The 12802-nt window shown below is 31.4% G+C and overlaps 1 protein-coding gene across 7 annotated transcripts in view; it reads left to right on the top strand.

Moving 5' to 3' along the window:
• Positions 1–12802, top strand: part of LOC118180802 (inositol polyphosphate-5-phosphatase A-like) — a 126390-nt gene that overhangs the window by 14667 nt on the left and 98921 nt on the right. For all 7 annotated transcript variants that reach the window (XR_015040099.1, XR_015040097.1, XR_015040096.1 and 4 more), the window contains exon 3: positions 10793–10946. The gene's annotated coding sequence lies outside the window, so the exon portion shown is untranslated. The remainder of the gene's footprint in view (positions 1–10792; positions 10947–12802) is intronic.

Raw genomic sequence — 12802 nt, 5'->3', positions numbered from 1 at the left:
TAGAACAATTATTGAATAAAATAAACAAATTTTTACAAAATAAACTTTTATTTATGACTCATAAAATTATTAATGAATTGAAATGAGAAAAATAAAGTATTATATAATTTACTGGGAACACTCGATTAAATAATTCTCTTTAAAAATATTTCGACAAATCTATATCACGAATAACAAACGTGCGGTTCTCTTGATAAATTTATAAATCTTGTACTTTTGACAATGCGATTCGATATTTCATCTCGTTATTTAAGAATCTATTATTCTTCTTATAAAACTGTACAGGAATTTTTCAAAGGAGCTCTTATTCCCATTAATCTGTACGACAAATTATTTTTCTCCTTTTGGTACATTTTTTTACTTCCAAAATTCCTCTTACCTCATAAAAGTATAAAGTTTTAAAAATTCGCCCAAAATCAGAAATTATATTAATTTTATGCAAATTTTATTTCAAAACTATTTTATGCTCTGTGAAGTGATGCAAACTTAAAATCTGTGAGATTTTTAGTTTATTCTTTAAATGGAAATATGCGCAAAAATTTTTTTCAACATTAAATTTTAAGACCTCTAAATCGAATTTGATAAAACTCGGTTTACCATGCGTATTTCCATTTGTAAACCGTGCGAGTACAAAATTTGAACTCGGTAGGTTAACGAGAAATAGGCTAAATATCGATGACGAGCTTCTGATTATATCGACAAACACCGTAATTGAAATGCATACAATTTTTTTAAACAAACTTGCCGACTCTTAAATATTATATTTTTAAACATTTTGGAAAGTTCGGTAAATGTTGATACAGTCAAAAGTCGTTAATCCGGACTCGTCGGGACTTCGGCGATTCCGGATTATAGATCATCAGTTTAAATCTGGTAAGATGGCATGCAAAAATTACAAAATTAAAAATATGAAACCGTAATTTATGAAATAAAGAACAATTATGATCTAAAGGGTATCAAAATTTACAAAAAGAAAAAACTTAATATTTATTTGTTTACTTTATTAAACATTTCCTTCAATGTAAGTTGCTTCGTTTCATGTGATAATACTTTCTCTTTAATTCTATTAAACAGACATAATTTCTTGTTTAGTTACAAAGTTCCGCTGTTCAAGTCTTATAATTGCTGTGTTGAGAATACCGACTAATTTGTCAATCGAAATGTTTTCGTTTTCAATAACCTCTGGGTCACTTTCTTCACTATCGGAAGCGAATTATAATGACGAGGAACTTGATTTAAATCATATCAAAGACTCGAGATGAAATACTAAACTTAGTATGGAATTATAATCCAAATAAAATAAAAACATCTGCTCTGAAGATAAGGATAGTGTTGACAGATCAACTTCCAATCCGCCACGTGAAATTGATAAACAGATTTCGGATTTCAAAACATACTTTCGCTTTGTAGATACAAATTACATATTAGTAAATATATATTGGAAATTCTATTTGACATAATCTTTCTAATCTATCATAATCTAATAATGACGTTTCTGCCCCCCCCCTCTGCCGCAGAGCAGCGTGAAATTGATAAACAGATTTCGGATTTCAAAACATACTTTCGCTTTGTAGTAAATATATATTGGAAATTCTATTTGACATAATCGAAAGTTCAAGCTTACTTTTATAAAATTGCTCTAACAGTCTGCAAAAAATAATAAGCCGGATCCAATTCGAAGATTAAGTAACAACGCAATCTGCAACATTAACTGAATTAGATAACTTTAGCTTAGCGTATAACTCCGTTACACATTAAACGCGCATGCGCACAAACATATTCGCAGCCGTAAGGGTCTTACGTGCTCTCGTAAACGCCTGTGCGCATGCGTGAACACGACGCATGCGCAGAAAGTTTGTAGCTTTGAGGTCCGGATTATAGATCATTCCGGATTATGGGTGTCCGAATTAACGACTTTTGACTGTATCAGATAACCGTCATTTTTATAACATTCTTGGTATTGTAAAGCATGTATGTGACATTCATACGCGATTCCCGACAGTTATGTTCATTTATCAAAGTGGCTGCTTTTGCGACAAGCACAATTATATAATGTGATGGTCTACATCCTCCACTGTCTATGATACTAATTATCGATATGTAATTATGTTCTATATCTATACAGAAATATTGGTAAGACCGAGAGAGGTCAACAAAATTTTCGCAAATATTTAATTATTTGAGTTACATAATTACTTGAACTAGCTCAGGAAATTTTAAGTCATTTAAAAAATAATCTTTTCTTTAAAATTCCTTTTTCACCCCCCCCCTTACGCTTGACTTTATTCTGATGAATGGAAGTTATGAAAACTAAAAGCTGAGTATATAATTACAGATCTTCCTAATAAATACTTTACAAATACAACTCTTCATATTTCAGCAGAAGTTTTTGAAAACGCATTTATATAAGTTGTAGAAATCGACAAAATTTTATACCAATTTAAATTTTTTTTTCTTCCCCTAATTTTCAGTTGCTTATGAGCGTATTAAAAAAACTTTTCCGCTCAAAATTTTAGTTGTTTTAAAATATTCGTAATCGCACTCGATTTGATGTGTACAGTTTTTTTCCTGCGATTTCTCTAAAAAGAAAGAATTATAATTGTATTTAATAGAGAAAATTTAATGGATTTGGAAACTGCGCAAGAGGACTGAAACTATCATGGAGATAATTTCTAAGGGGAACTAGATTTCATCCACACTGAACGTGGAAAACTCGTAGAACAAGCGCGTTCGTCGGGATTTGAACCCCTGTCGAATTACCAGTATTCAGCGGTTTTTAGCGATTGGCTACTGGAACCCCCATAGCCCGATTTAAAAATCTTGTTTAGAAAGCTTTCATCTTGATTTAGAGTTATAGGTGCCGTAGTTTGAAGGTTAGGATTATTTGAATACAGCAAAACACACGAGGACTATCTGCTTTTAAGGAGAAAGATGCCTTCATAGAGGACCTCCTAACAAATAGCTCGTACTCATGTTATACGTAGAAAAATACCTTACAGCCATCACATTCGTTCGTCTGAGTTTAAATCCAAATCGAACAACTAATGTTTAGCGGTCTTTTCGGCCACTGATACGGCTGTAGTATAACCAGACTTATTATTATGTATTATTAGATATGTATTACCATACTGTATGGCATCTAAATTAAGAAATTTAAAAAAAAAAAAATCTGAGGTAATCTTCAACCCAAGTTAAGTTTTTTTAATGCTAATGAGTAATACAGTCAAAAGTCGTTAATTCGGACACCCATAATCCGGAATGATCTATAATCCGGACCTCAAAGCTACAAACTTTCTGCGCATGCGTCGTGTTCATGCATGCGCATAAGACCTTTATAGCTGCAAATATGCTTGTGCGCGTGTGCAAAATACGTTTACGAGTGCGCATTTAATGTATAACGGACTTAAAATTATCTAATTATCTATTTCAGTTAATGTTGCAGATTGCGTTGTTCCTTAATCTTCGAATTGGATACGGCTTATTATTTTTGCAGACTGTTAGAGCAATTTTATAAAAGTAAGCTTGAACTTTCGATTATGTCAAATAGAATTTCTTATATATATTTATTAATATGTAAAAGATCTACAAAGCGAAAGTATATTTCGAAGTTCATTAAACAAAAAGTGGAATTGCTGCAAAAAATGGATAAAGGCATATCCTTTGTTTAACTAAACTTTAACGTTTGTTTATCTAAACTTTGTTTATCTTTAACACTACTGCGCGCCATGAATTGGAAGTTGATCTGTCAGCACTATCCTTATCTTCAGGGCAGATGTTTTTATTTTATTTGGCTTATAATTCCTTTCTAAATGTAGTATTTCATCTTGATGTACTCCGTCTTTGATATGATTTAAATCAAATTCCTCATCATTATAATTTGCTTCCGATAGCGAAGAAAGTGACAGAGGTTATTGAAAACGAAAAAATTTCAATTGACAAATTAGTCGGTAGACACAGCAATTATAGGACTTGAACAGCGCAACTTTGTAACTGAACAAGAAATTATGTCTGTTTATAGAATTAAAGAGAATGTATTATCCCATGAAAAACAAAGCAACTTAAACAACTTACATTAAAAGAAATGTTTAATAAAGTAGACAAATAAATACTAAGCTTTTTTTTTTTTTTTTTTTTTTTTTTTTTTTTTTTGTAAATTTTGATACCCTTTAGATCATAATTGTTCTTTATTTCATAAATTACGGTTTCATATTTTTAATTTTATAATTTCTGCATGCCATCTTAACAGATTTAAACTGATTATCTATAATTCAGAATCGCCGAAGTCCCGACGAGTCCGGATTAACGACTTTTGACTGTATAATTATGAAAGAGTTCATGTCATTTGTGTCATTTTCAGATTGCTAGTTAAAATTAGTGTGGTTTCAATCAACGATTATTTAAACCTGCTACAAGAAAAAAAAAATACATGAAACTTTTCCTTTAAAATATCAGGAATTATTGAAAAAAAATCTTCTGTAATTTATAAACGAGGAAACATATTTAACCAGATTTTATATGTGTGAAAAAATAATGAATTATGATCTTCTCTAGTGGAGATCTTTGTAATTATATTTCTAATTCCAACATCAAAGTGAGAAATCTAGTCGCTAAAGCAACACAACACTATCAATTTTTGTAGGCTTCTATTTTCAGCGACGGAATAGATCAGCTGCATGGAATTTTCATGATTTTTCTCTATATGTAAACCTAAATGCATGTAAGCTTTCCTTAGAAAGTTCACCAGAAGTGGAATATTTCTATCTTAGAAGATAGATATCGCGTGCTACCGAGTACAAAATTTGAACTTGGTAGGTTATCGAGAAAGCAAATCTAAATACAGGGTCGACAGTAATATGTTTGGGGCCCTATTCTAAAAATTAAAAATAACGAAAAACACCCTACATCGTCCCCTTTTACTTACTTTTATACTTTTATCTAAGAATTATATATTGCATCCATAAAAAGTTCTCTAAATTAATGTTATTTGGATTTCCAAACCATTTTATGCTAAAATACATCTTCCCAGATGGTCGCTTTTACTCACTGGGAGTCGATGCTTCTTGAAGATGCCGATTCATGAGTGAAAAATTATTTTATTTCTTTTCCGGTTTCCCCTAATCGTTTACACAAAGGCTGAACTTTCGGGAGAAAACAGCCTATCTATTGGTGTTAATTCGTCAGTAAAGAGATACAGCACTGAACAGAGGAAAGTGCATTCTTTTTTTTTTTTTTTTTTTTAATTTGTAGAAATCTGGACTTTCCTTTTCCCTCAAAATTCAAGCAATACGAAATCTACTAGAAAAGATATACTCTCTAAGATATAATGTTGAATGATCTAAAATTCACTTAGCTCAAAACAGGTTTTTCTAATACTTGCGCAAAGTAAGATAATAATAATTTATTTACTAAAGAAATATTGATTATATTATCTCTAATATAAATTTACTAGAAGTATCAAAAAAGAGGGAACTCGTATGTAGGAAGTTTAATTCCGAAAATCGTGTTTCAAAGTAACTTGAATGCAAATTATGTAAAAAACGTTTTACGGGGTTGTTTCACCTATCAACATACTGTAATGGAAAAGCGATACCACAAAAAAAAAATTTGAAAACTTTGGCGGAATAATAGGTGGACCTTGGATTTTTTCAAAGCAAGAAATGCGAAAATTCAGCAGAGCTGTCATTATTCTTCTACCAACAAAGTCTTCCAAATTCTAATTGGAAGAACATCCATTTGTAGCAAGATAGGGAGAATGGCATAATTCCTTATTTTTTCCCACTTATAGGGCGAAAGAGAAGGAAGTACAAGACTCTGTCGGCCTAATTCATGTGTTCACAAATTATCATCTATCACGTTTCCATACATTCCGTTTTTCTGAGGAGAAAATACGAAAAATTTTCTATGCTCTCTCAAGGATACGAAACGCAGACCTTCCAACTGCTAGTCCGATCTACTATCACTTACAACACAACAGCCCTCAAAAAAGAAGGAGATACTTTCTTATAATATATACGGATATGCAAACTGATGATTCTAAAATTTTTTTATCATAAGACTGGACAAAATTAAGGATTTAATTCATTTTTATACATTTTCAAAGAAATTCAATTTGTCAGAAAGGTTAAGATAAAATACTTATTAGAATGTCAAATTTAAGCATTTCAATTATTTATATAATAAAAGATAAACTTTATATTTATAAAGAAGAATTGTTAATAATATCCCTATGAATTTAGAAAGAAATTTATTTCATGTGATACGTTTAGCTTAAAAGTAACGGGAGCAAAACTGTGCTAAAACAAAAGCCACACATATTGTAATTATCTCCTTTAAATTAATGATATCTATACCGCTGACAAATTGTTACTTGACATACATAATACAATATTTACCTTTGATATTTACATAATTGATCCTTTCTACACTAATACAAGCATAGCATATTTCTATGGAATGATTTGCTATAGTTAATTTAAGTTTCACATACTTTCATATTTAGGGAATTAATTACATAGCACTGAAGATTACTCAATGTAACATAAAAGATATGCTATCTGATTTATGTTTAAAATGACTAAGTTTAAATGTTATATGCTCACATGTACATATACTCCAGAAACCTGACACATTTCAAAATTTAAGATAAAATTACTGGAATATTTCGTCAGAAAGCGGTTTTTTAAATTTTGGTAAATTTCGTGCGATTTTGACATAAATTAGCCTGATCAACAAAAATGCAGTGCTCATGAGGCCCATTAGGACACAAGTGATTAAAGTCATTGAACCACAGTGGTTAAATATGGCTCCGAATACTGATGAACGAGCTAACTGTACAGATCTTTTCGTGATTTTCCCTCCATGTGTAGCATTAATACAAGTAATTTACCCTTATAAAGTACTCCCCCAAAACATTCTTTTCTTAAAATAGAGAGTCCTCGTATGTTTTGAGCTAAATGAAAGAAACGTAAACAAAATTCGGTTGCATGCAATTCCCTGATGCATGAAACGAACGCGAACCAGTTTCCTATAAATCCTGCCTGAAGGCATTTTATCTTTCAGGTTGAGAGGCTTTGTCTGATTTGCCTTTATTCATTGAAATCAAACAACAGTAAACAACATCCCCTAATAACGACAAAAACCTAACATCAGGGAAGGAAAGAGATGATAAACAGTTCTTAAGCGAAAGGCTCTATGTAAGTGTAAAGGTCCTACATGTGGCAGCCGAATACTAATAGTTCAACCGGTATTCGATCCCAGGCGAAAATATTGAGCGCATGATTTGTTTTCGTAGTTTTTCACCTGTGGAATGCGAATACGAGTCAGTTTTCCTACAAAAATCCTTCACGAAAGCATTCCTCATCTTATGCAAATAGCCCTCATCTACTCTGTCATATTCTAATAGCATAACCTTTTCTACTAGACAGAAGAATCTCTTTTTTTTAATGTATGACTCCTAATGGTGTCAAAAACTGCAGTTTTCTTTTATTTTCCCCTCTTCAATGCAAAAAATACACATCGATCAATCGATGTTACTTTACATAAAATCTACATGAATTCGTATTTTTTCCACTATTTATTTATGTGCTGGAGTGTTTTCATATCCGTGAACTGCAACTTGACGCGGACAGTAAGCTTCTCTCTATTATAAGCGCAGAATGTTTCATATTAACTTTCTCTGGAACGTTCAAAATTTAATATTTCGTGAATGTGATGGAAAGAAGTCTGCATGTAACATTAAAACATAGTCTCTAGTTTCTAGAAGTTTACTGTCACTAATTTTTCAAACAGAAATATCGTTTATAATGTAGATTAAAGTTGTATATTAACTTATAGTAGCAGGGAAAGGAACTCGAAAATCATTTCATTCAAATGTTTTGATCATTTCATTCAAATTTATACAGCAACTGACACTGAAATATTTAAACGATGGCATTAAGATTGCTTGCTTATTAAAAGTTGTTAATAATATAACATTTTATTTTGTAATAAAAAAGGTTGCTTTAAACTGAATAATTATAACATTATAGAATATTAAATTTTAAGTTTATGAATTAAAACTGTGATAATTCACTAAATTTTCATAGACAAATACCTCAGCAATCCTTGTAAAAGTTAAAACACAGTTCTAATTTAGAACTTAAAAATTTAAAGGTAGTATTAATAAATTTGACATGTGTGAAACTTTTAACAATTATTCAACCTGAATGACAATATTGTGCATTTCTTTTGAAGCAATTAGGCATGAATCAAAGACTGAATGATTTTAAAATGAAGCTTTATTATTAATAACCAATAAATAAAACAAAAATGCACATAATTTGACGTAATTGACATCCAACTTGCTAAAAAATATTTCCTTCTTATAAAAAAAATTTTGAGGATACAATATTACTAATCGTGAAAGAAATGGGATATGTTTATATTTCTTGAAAAATTAAATAGAACAATAGTAATAAGTATAATAATTTTAGTTGTAACAGAATAAGTGCCTTTATTTTATTTTTGACCTAACTTAATACAGTCAAAAGTCGTTAATCCGGACTCGTCGGGACTTCGGCGATTCCGGATTATAGATCATCAGTTTAAATCTGGTAAGATGGCATGCAGAAATTACAAAATTAAAAATATGTAACCGTAATTTATGAAATAAAGAACAATTATGATCTAAAGGGTATCAAAATTTACAAAAAGAAAAAGCTTAATATTTATTTGTTTACTTTATTAAGCATTTCTTTCAATGTAAGTTGCTTCGTTTCATGTGATAATACTTTCTCTTTAATTCTATTAAACAGACATAATTTCTTGTTTAGTTACAAAGTTCCGCTGTTCAAGTCCTATAATTGCTGTGTTGAGAATACCGACTAATTTGTCAATCAAAATGTTTTCGTTTTCAATAACCTCTGGGTCACTTTCTTCACTATCGGAAGCGAATTATAATGATGAGAAACTTGATTTAAATCATATCAAAGACAGAGTACATCAAGATGAAATACTACACTTAATAAGAAATTATAAGCCAAATAAAATATAAAACATCTGCTCTGAAGGTAAGGATAGTGCTGACAGATCAGCTTCCAATCCGTCACGTGAAATTGATAAACAGATTTTGGATTTCAAAACATACTTTCGCTTTGTAGATACAAATTACATATTAGTAAATATATATCGGAAATTCTATTTGACATAATCGAAAGTTCAAGCTTACTTTTATGAAATTGCTCCTACAGTCTGCAAAAAATAATAAGCCAGATCCAATTTGAAGATTAAGGAACAACGCAATCTGCAACATTAACTGAATTTTTAGTTTAGCTTATACCTCCGTTCCACATTGAACGTGCATGCGCATAAACATATTCACAGACGTAAAGGTCTTTCGCGCACTCTTAAACGCCTGTGCGCATGCGTGAACGCGACGCATGCGCAGAAAGTTTGTAGCTTTGAGGTCCGGATTATAGGTGTCCGAATTAACGACTTTTGACTGTAATACTTTACACAACCAATAGTTCTGAGGAAACATTTTTTAATATATAGTTTAATTTCAACAAAAATCTCTACAGAATTTAATTTCAAATATTTAATGGAACTATAATCGTATAATAGACTTCTGTATTAATAAATGTGGTTATAAGAAACATAAAATGAAAATTAAATATTATTGTAGGGTTTCAATAAAAACATTGATTGCTTTATATTGTAATATCTAGATTAGTAGGAAAGGCTATCTTGCTGAAACGTCATAGAAACTCTAATCCTTAATTTTTGCATCATACAAACACCTCAGTCATAGGATAAGTCAGGGACACGGGCTAACATTTTTACAGAACACAAGTTGAAGGCTTTATGGTTCATCCCTGCCCCAAATAACCCGAGGGGAAAATTAGGAGGATCTAAGCTTTGAGTATGCTTCAGTTTTACAACTCTCTCTTCTTGAATGCTTAACAGACAAAAAACGAATAGGAGGAAGAAATGTTTTTGCTCTAGGCAAAACCATTTTGAGACACCCTGAGTCTTGGAGGCAAGCCCGTTTTGAGGACAAAAGTGAAAACTTTTGTGAGACATTTTGGTCTGTTTTTGCCATCAAAGTGAAAACCGGCAATGAGTTAAATAATTTACATTTAGAGAAATGTTTAATATAGTAAACATTTCTTTAAATGTAAATTATTTTAAGTTCTTGATGGTTCGGTAAAACCATTGAAACTAGTCCTGTGAAAATGTGCAGATGTAACGCTGATTTTTTTTTTGGGGGGGGGGGTGAATCCTAAATTAATACTTGTTCGGCGGGTTATTTTATCTTAAACAAATAAATATCAAAGTTTCTTTATTTATTGTAAACTTTCATTCTTTTAAAGTCATAAATGCATCATTATTTTGTAAACAACTATTCATACTTTTAATTTGATAATTTCTACATGTTATCTTACTAAATGTAAACTGATGATCTAAAATTCTGGAATTGCAGACGAGTCCAGATCTCGAACTTTGTACTGTATTTGATGATTTGTCTTTAGCTGATTTTAGTGACTAATGTGACTAATTGTTCCTTGTAACTTAAAAAGATAGGATTGATTGTGAAAAGAGTTTCTAACTTTAAATTTTGCTCATTTTCTTATTTTTCTAAGTCAATTAACATCTATCTGGGTAAAGCCATGTTGATACTTAACTTGAATGAAGTGAATCTTAAAATTTAACCAGAAAAAGAGCACTATTTCCTTTTAATTTAAAAATTTTTAAACCTGTTTTATATTTTGACAGCATCTGTTTCTGTTGATATTGTAAATTTTATTATTTTTAGCTTGTTTATCAATGCCTGCACCTCTTTGTGCATATGAAAATGAGCCTGTCCATGTTGAATTCAGTGAGCGGAAGTCTGATGAAGATGAGTTTGAAGCGTATGAATATGATGCTGAGTTTTCCATTAAAGAAGATATGGATACAGATGCTGATGAGTATGTTCTTTCCACAGTAGATTAATATTGGCATATTCTTTATTATATTGTCTTACCAGCGGCCCACACTACTGAATACTGACAGTTTGATCTGGTTTGGGTCAAAACCCATGGGGACAGGCCGATAAATACAAGCCAGCTTGTCTTAAATCGCCCTCCACCTCTTAGGCAGACAGCCCTTGTAGCTTTCCCATATTCAAATAACCTAACCTCCATTTATCATATTATTTAATAATGTGTTACTGCAGTTGGTTTATGTTTTAAAAGGTACAAAATATATTGTTTAATCATCATTTTTAATGCACACAGTACAAGCTTAGCATACGGAACATAACTCATCTTTTTAAAACATTGTAGTAGATGATGAAATCAGGCTTGTGTATACACATCGCATTCAAAACCGTAACATTTGATTCCCTTTTAAGTGATAGGGTAGTCTTCAAAATGTTTTGGTTCTGCACTTTATATAATGTAGGACATAATGGCTGTACAAGCTGGATCCATTAAGATCACTTCTGTAATTGTAAATCTAAGCAGGATCATTTAGTTTGAAATATTTGTATCTTCATTTTTCATAAGTGACTGGCAGAGTCAGGATCAGTAATCCTAAGAGTGTGTTAAGTATGTTAATGATGATGCTTATCTTGTCTTAACCGTAATTAGAACTATCTTTTGGTCCACATCTTTACACAGTAAGTCTGATATAATTCTTTTCAGTGTATATGGTGGTTAATGATGTTTTTGAACTTGTTTTTTCTTGCATACAAATTCTTGATTTGAACTTTTTAATACTTTTTTGAGGGATCGTGAGATTTAAATGGTTGTCCTGTTCTCCATGATTCAGTCCTGTTCCCCTTGAGATTTAAATGGTTCCAATAATTCAGAACTCAGATCTACTATTATGATGATGTGACTGAGTTTTGGTCTAAGGTTAATTTTATGCTTCTTAAGAAGTGACAAAAATTGCTACAAAAAATTCCAAGTTTGAGTGAAGTGACTACATGAATAAGCAAAAGTGATTGATAAACATGTATGATTGTGTTGATGTCATGATTAATATATGTTACTGGCTGCATCAGTTGTGCTGATAGAGCAGAATTGGTTTGTGACAATTAAATCATTATGCTGACATCGCACTGTGCGAGTGTTATTGGACTCTAGTACTGTACCTGTACCTGTTAAAGCCACTGGGCACATGTGTTTGGTTTTTTTTTTGTGTGTGTGTGTGTGTGTGTGTGTGTATTTTTATTCAAAACTATGCAGTAAGCATACTTATGTCCCTTTGGGAGAAGAAAAAAAAAGTTCTTCCAAAGTACAGATAAAGTGGCGAAAGGCCACTTCAAAATTTTCAGAAAATCGTGTATTGTCTTCTGTATGCAATTTTGACTTTTCAGTTACATGATGACTGAAGGTGACATATGGAGTCTATTTAACAAAAAGACTGCATTAAAAATAAAATCTACTTCAAAAGCAGTGTCCTCATTTTTCTATAAAAAATTATGGCATTTTTTTTACAAATGCAGAGTTTTCATTCTCACCATTTCTGGTGAAGCACGGTATTTCAGTTTCATGTGCTGACAATCCAGCTAAGTGCTTCTTGTTATTTCTGGTGGAGCACAATATTCCATTTTCATGTCCTAAACATGATCTGTGTTTCAATCAGTGTTTGCCAATTCTGTCATAGGGAAAAAACTGCATGCAGAAGAAGTGAAGCAACTGCTCTGGTTAAGTGCATAGTAGATTGTACAAGAAAGGAAACTGAGCATCATTGCAAAACAAATCGCTTGCATTAGCTATGGATAGAGTTCAGATTATAGTATAGGTTACGGTATAAACAGCATAAAGGGAATTAGTTG

This window comes from Stegodyphus dumicola, chromosome 3 (assembly GCF_044657685.1).
Source record: "Stegodyphus dumicola isolate Sdum_Otavi_A_Nest chromosome 3, ASM4465768v1".
Taxonomy (NCBI): Eukaryota; Metazoa; Arthropoda; class Arachnida; order Araneae; family Eresidae; genus Stegodyphus; species Stegodyphus dumicola.
The sequence above is the reverse complement of the archived record's forward strand: the minus strand, read 5'-3'. Positions and strand labels throughout refer to the sequence as shown.